Consider the following 6962-nt stretch of genomic DNA (forward strand, 5'->3'; position numbering starts at 1 on the left):
GCACTGGGGCTGCTGAGGGCAGGATCAGAGACACAAACCCTGCGAGCCCTGCACAGGACGGGTGCTCTGCTCCAGGAGAAGTGCTTTCCCTCCAGCCCAGCTCTCCCTGGGAGTCCGGCGTGGAGGGCGCTCTCCCTGGGAACCCGGAAATCTGCCTCTGGGGCGACTGTGCAGCAGCCACGCCTGGTGAGCCACAGATGTGTACACTGGCGGAGGCCACGCAGCTGCCATAGTTGAAGTCGTCCTTGATGTAGGAGCGGGCGTAGTGGGGATCAGAGTGGGCCAGGTTGGCAATGGAACCCCAGCTCCCCACAGAATCACTAGAACACACGGTCCTCAGTCACTTCCTGAGCAGCAGTCAGCCCCGACTGGGATCAACCCGAAACATAAGTAGGTGCCCTGGCAGAATGGAACCCAAACCTTTGCTGTAGCAGAGGAGCTCCAACCCACAGCAGGGGCCAGGGCAGCTGGCAAGTGCAGCGGCGGTGGCGGGAGCCTTCACAGCAGCACTAAGGAGCAGCAAGCCAAGTGGTAGGAAGCAGCAAGCAGGTGGGCGGTAAGGACGGAGGGGTCCCGGACTGTGAAAGGGCACAGGCCGGGTTAAGGGACCCCCCACCCATCCCCAGTGCACAAATTTTGTGCACCGGGCCTCTAGTGTGTGTGTGTGTGTATATAGATAGATAGATAGATAGATAGATAGATAGATAGATCTTCCTTTTTCTCTAAATTTACCTTCATTGTTGGAAGTATTACAGATGTCCCCTTTGCTTTCTTTCTCATTGACCCCCTCCATCCTGCACCCCATGCCTTCACCATACTATATCTGTGTCCAGGGGTTATGATGCATATCCTATATAATAAAAGGCTAATATGCAAATAGAAAGAACAGCGGAACAACCAAACAACTGAACAACCAAACAACCACACAATCAGTCGCTATGACATATGCTGACCACCAGGGGGCGTGTGCAGAACATGGCAGGCATCGGCCACGGTGGGATGGTGGAGCAGGTGAGCAGGAGCGCCAGACCAAGGCAGGGTGCTGGTCGCTGTCATAGGGGCGAGGCTCTGGTGGTTACTGAAAATTCTTTGCTCCTGTGCCCCGCGGTCCTGCCTAGCGCTCACACCTGCTGCTGGTGCCTGGCACCGGCCCTGATCACTTGGCACTGTCAGTGGGTGTGAGTGATAGCTGCTGGCCCCGATTGCCCCTCAGGGCATCTCCATCTCCCCCTGCTCCTGAGGGGCAATCAGGGCCATCAGTCACCTCTCACACCGCTGCTGGCAACAGCCCAGCTTGCACCCACCCTCCCCCACCTTCCCGCCAAACACTGGGAAATTGCACTTGTAATGTGTGCTCCTGGGGGTTCTATTGCTCACCAAAGGCTGAAATCCACTAAAGTAAGTTCCGACTATATCATCCTAACATTATGGATAGAGAGAGGGGTGGGGAAGGGAATTGAGGATTGATAAGTATATTTATTTTATCTACCTGCTACAATTCTGAGGAGGGAAGGACACTTTCCTTACTTTCTTTTCTTTTTTTTTATACAAGTGTCCTATCTTTTTTAAAAATTATATATTTTATTGATTTTTTTACAGAGAGGAATGGAGAGGGATAGAGAGTTAGAAACATTGATGAGAGAGAAACATCAATCAGCTGCCTCCTGCACACTCCCTACTGGGGATGTGCCCGCAACCAAGGTACATGCCCTTGACTGGAATCGAACCTGGACCCTTCAGTCTGCAGGCCGACGCTCTATCCACTGAGCCAAACCGGTTAGGGCTCCTAACTTTATTTTCATTACAGGTTATTGGTGGCAAGGCCAAGCAGCATGGCATTAGGACACAGAAGGACCTACATGTACAGTGAGTCATTGGATTACATCGGCCTTGGAGAGAAGTTCTAGAATTCAAGGTATCAGGTTAATATTAATACTACTAATAACATTTTTTGAACACCATGTGCCAGGCAGGGTGTAAAGGACTTTAAATTGTCTAATATGAGTCCTGTAACAACCTTCAGAGGCAGGTATGGCTATCTCCTATTATAAATAAAGGTTCAGAAAGGGTTAGATACTTTTCTAATGTCCCATAGTTGATGAGTTGTTGAGTAAGATTCAAATTCAGTTCCAAAAAATTGTCAGGTCACCCCTATTCCCTAACTGGGTTGATAAGTACATAGAAGGGAGACAGTGAGATCTGGACTCGGGAATTATGAATCTGTTGGGTCATAAATTCTTTGCCCAAATGGATGGGAGAAAACACTGAACACAGGTGTAATTAGTAAGTTCCTTAGTGTATAGATGGGCTTATTCAATAAATTGTGCTTTTATTTCCTAGAGAACTCACTGTAAAGAATAGATTCTCACTACATTTGTTGTGATTGAATTGAGAAGTGGAAGCTGAGTTTGCTGAATCCTGCAAGGACTCAGTCCCTTTAGAAATTTTCCCCTTCCCATCATCTATAAAAGAGACACCAGTGATCTTCGGGAGAACTTAAAAAAAAAAAGTGTTGTTTTTTTTAACTGATTTCAGAAAGAGGAAGGTAGAGATAGCAACACCAATGATAACAGAGAATCACTGATTGGCTGTCCACTGCACTCCCCCTACTGGGGATTGAGCCTGCAACCACCCGGGAATCCAAGGGTGATCTGGTTTATACGTTGACGCTCAACCACTGAGCACCGGCCAGCCTTGGGAGAACTTTTTAAAAAGACAGATGACTGGGCCCCTTTCAAATTTTGGAATCAGTCTCTTGGGGGTAGACTCTATGAATCTGTATCTTTAAAACAGTTTCCTTGGTGATTTTGTGGGTCAACCAGGTTTGGGAACTATTGAATTAAATGATCCCAAATGAACGCTTGGGTGAAGGGATAACCTAATTGCAATGGGTCTGATTTGGGTTGGTAGGGAAGCCCTATCTGGCCAAAAGAGCCTGCTTTCTTGTTTAACCTCTCCTTCCTCCTAATTCTTTGGTGCCCCTGACCCGTATATCTCTCCTTGCTGTCATGTCATCTTTTTTCATGCTAAACTGGCTGTAAAACGACACTTAGAACAGCAGCGCCACCTTGTGGAGAGAAACAATATAGTGCTACAGAAAGTAGAGGACACTGTCCTAATACATCACAGGCGCTGCAGTTTCCACCTTGTCCTGCAGAGGGCACCATTTCCCTGCATTTTTAAAACGAGGACTTTTTTTTTTTTTTCCCTTCCCTACCTGTATGATCTCAGGAAACATCTCCTGGGAGAAGGCATGGGGTGGAACATCCTTGCCAGATCAGAAATCAAAAACCAACACATTGTGAAACTAGAATAAACGGGGAAAGAGGCCAAGTGCATAGCAGGCACAAGCCTTCTGCTGAAGTTAAAAGTCAGTCTCTGAGACAGTCTTGATCAGGGTAAGAATATATAGGTGGTGCCCCAAGTCAATGTGTGATTTTATAAAGACATGTTTATGTGAGGTAGCATCTGCTTCAGTTGTGTCTTGAGAAGTTTTATTTTTTTCATATGGTACACATGAGTCAGGCATTAATTAATTAATAGATCCGGCCTCTTGTCTGGTGATATTTCTACCCAATGACACATAGGTTTATGTTGGTGGAGCAGGTTGGGTCACTATAGCGTTGCTCTGATTATGCAAACTTTTTTAAATTAGGGGAGAGCATGAATACAGTCACCACCACCACCGCCACCTCAAATTATGCAGTTGATTTTCCCACATTTGGGGAAATTGCAGGGGTCAGCATACCTGGAGGGAAATGTGTGAGCTTTGCCCTGGAAAAACCATCTTCCTGATCATGGTATCTTCCCTGCCAAGTATAACTATGCATCTTTTGATTGAGTCCCACCTGCTAAGTTTCACTCTGTCTCTCTCTTACACATACACACACACACACACACACACACACACACACACACACTTTTTGTTATTTGTTCCTGGTCACTTTTTCAGTGGTCTAATTATGTTTAGGGATCCAGCTAAATTAGTACAGTTAGAAAGAGAATATGTTAAAATTTACATAAACCCATTAGTCTACTTGGTTGCATTCTCTTCTTGTTTTCCAGTAGTTGCATGTAGGCCTCAAAGTAGGCCTTCTAGGGACCACCTAGAAAGATGGACAACTCTGCAGATTTGCATACAGTTTCCTGGTAGATGATGGTACGGCTTTGTTTCTCTGCAAGCTACTTGGTTTTCCCCTGAAATAGGGTTTTACCAGTTGCCAAGATCACATGGTTTAATGTCATGGTTTTGTTTGCTCAAATGTGTTTGCTGTCTCTCCTACTAGGCAGTAAGCCCGTTGACTGCAGGCTCCATGCCTGGATCTCTTACATCCCTTGTAGAGTTACCTCCGACGTGGTTGGACATGCACTAGTTGCTCAGTACAAATGGTTAGGTTGACGGGTTGAATAATGAGGAAAGGTGTTTTAAAAGGAGAACCAGGAGAGAGAAAACCAGAAAGGGATTTAAAAAATGTTTCTGAAAGACTGACTTAACTGACCAACGAAAGGAAGTAGTTGCAAAAGGGGAAATGGAAGAGAAAGTCTAATCAAAGGTATTGTGAATAGAGGAAATACAATTCTAGTTTTTTCAAAATAACTTCTGAGGAGATATTCATAGTAAGTGTAGGAAGAACTAAAATTTTCTTGCTGATTGAAGACAAAAAATAAATGCTACAAGGGCTATCCTGTGAAAGAAATTTGTAATTTTGCAATGAGTTCAGGTTGATGAATGAGTCTGCAGATTTAATACAATAGGCCAAGCTCAGTAAATGTTTGTTTAATGAAAGAATGAATGAAATTGAAATATTTATTATACATAAGATAACTTGATTTCAAGTTCATGGGCTACATATGGCTCTATGTTAATCTACTCAGTGTTCATCAAGTATCCAGATTACAGGTTAGAATTATTATGGTCAAGCATTCCTTCCTGAATGCTTGAATCAAAAATTGAATACCTATCATTTAAAGTTTTAAATCTTGCTTTATTATTCTGTAGAGTTGAGCCAGTTTAAGTGTCCACTAAGATTTCAAAGAATTCTGCTTTAGCTCCTTAGGTACCTTGGATAAAAGAGCATCGCCTAGCATTCCCGACACTCAATCTCCAAAGTGGGGTGCATTTTCCAAGGACCCTTATTTAGTATATTTTAATGCTTATGGATAGTTATAATCTAGAAAGGATTAAGACTTTCTCAAATGAGAGCTTATTTGGAAATGGATGTTTTAATTTCTTTTTTTTTCAGCTGCTTTTAATTGCACATATACTCAATAAAATACATCTGGAGTATTTTAAAGCAAAACTCAGAATTGTATCACTTCACTTACATCTGTTTTTTAAAAGTTTTATAATGGGGGATGGTCTTCCTAACCAGGCCATTGACCACTGACTCCTTTATGCCTACCTCTTCCATAAACCTGTTCTCACACTTCAGTCCATAACCCTTTAAATGTCTTCTAAGCTGGCTGTCGTCTCCTTAAAATGTCCTTTTCTCCTGGACACCTACCACTTTAAAAGTCTTCAGTCTTGCCCTGACCGGTTTGGCTCAGTGGATAGAGCGTTGGCCTGCAGACTGAAGCGTCCTGGGTTCGATTCCGGTCAAGGGCATGTACCTGGGTTGCGGGCACATCCCCAGTGGAGGGTGTGCAGGAAGCGGCTGATCGATGTTTCTCTCTCAACATCGATGTTTCTAACTCTCTATCCCTCTCCATTCCTCTCTGTAAAAAATCAATAAAATATATTTATAAAAAAAAAAAGTCTTCAGTCTGGCCCTGGCTGGTTAGAATGTGGGCCCCATACATGGAAGGATGTTGGGTTTGATTCCTGGTTAAGGGCACATACTAGGTTGTAGGTTCAATCTCTCTCTCTCTCTCTCTCTCTCTCTCTCTCTCTCTCTCTTCCTCCTCCTCCTCCTCCTCATCCTCCCCTCCCTTTCCCTCTCTCTCCCTTTGTCCCTCCTTCCCTCCCTCCCATTCTCTCTCTTAAAAAAAAAAATCAATGAAAAAAAATCCTCAAACAAACAAAAAAAGTTTTCAGTCTGCTAAGGTCCTCTGCTAAGTGTCTGCTCTGTCTGGGCATCTGCACTTTTAAATCTCTTCTCTTTGGGGTACCTGTCCCTCAAATGTCTACCTTATCCTGGGCCTTGGACCCTTTATTTTTTCAAATAAAACTCAGAACTTTATCACTTTACTTGTATCTATTTCTTACTTAAATAATTGCTTTTCTGTCTCTGAAGTGAGGGTTTTGATGGAAGCATTTCATATTGTTTGAGGGAGAGATAATCCATGGATTTTAGTAGTATAAACGTGAAATGGCTGGGATGTGGATCCGTGACTTGGTCATGGTTGTAAAGAAGAATACATAAGCCTAAAAACAGTAAAATCTTGGAGCAGAGCACACTGGTTAATTGGGTTTCTTATTAACTGTGGGTTAATGAGGAGACACTTTGTGTTTGAAATCTCTCTAAATCACCTCAGTGCATTTTCTTGCTTTAATAAGTAGTCTAATGAACATAATTAGATCTTCTCTCACTGAGTCAGCATTCTGCAATGCCTTGGGATCATTAATCTGAACATAATATATAATTCTATACTGAATTGTTGCTACAAAAGGTATAGGAGTTTAAGATGACTCCTGAACATTTCTATAGTTTTAAAAATTAAATCTCTGTGACCTGTGCGTTCCACTCTATGTAAATTTGCCTTAATTAATTAATAAGTCAATGCCTACCGTAGACACATAGACTATTCAATTCAGAAGAGACTTTTGAGATTATGAAATTCAATGCCATTGTTTAACAGATAAGAAAACTAAGACCCAGAAAATAACAAGCTCCACTACACTGCCTCTCGATTGACAATCCAATGGCCCTTGGGCTCTCTATGCTGCAACTTTCAAAAGATTTGAGATTCTTGTCTTTTGTCTCCCTTCCTCGATAAAAGTGGAGTCCATTCTCAAAATTGGT

The 6962-nt window shown here is 43.1% G+C and overlaps 1 non-coding gene across 1 annotated transcript; it reads right to left on the reverse strand.

Moving 5' to 3' along the window:
* Positions 1–3652: 3652 nt before the first annotated feature.
* On the reverse strand, positions 3653–3820 carry LOC139022281 (U1 spliceosomal RNA). Its single transcript, XR_011473659.1, has one exon. It is a non-coding gene; the product is annotated as a U1 spliceosomal RNA (small nuclear RNA).
* Between the last annotated feature and the right edge of the window lie 3142 nt (positions 3821–6962).

The sequence above is a fragment of the Myotis yumanensis genome, unplaced genomic scaffold (assembly GCF_028538775.1).
Source record: "Myotis yumanensis isolate MYYU_CA2020_CCGP unplaced genomic scaffold, mMyoYum1.0.hap1 SCAF_13, whole genome shotgun sequence".
Classification (NCBI taxonomy): Eukaryota; Metazoa; Chordata; class Mammalia; order Chiroptera; family Vespertilionidae; genus Myotis; species Myotis yumanensis.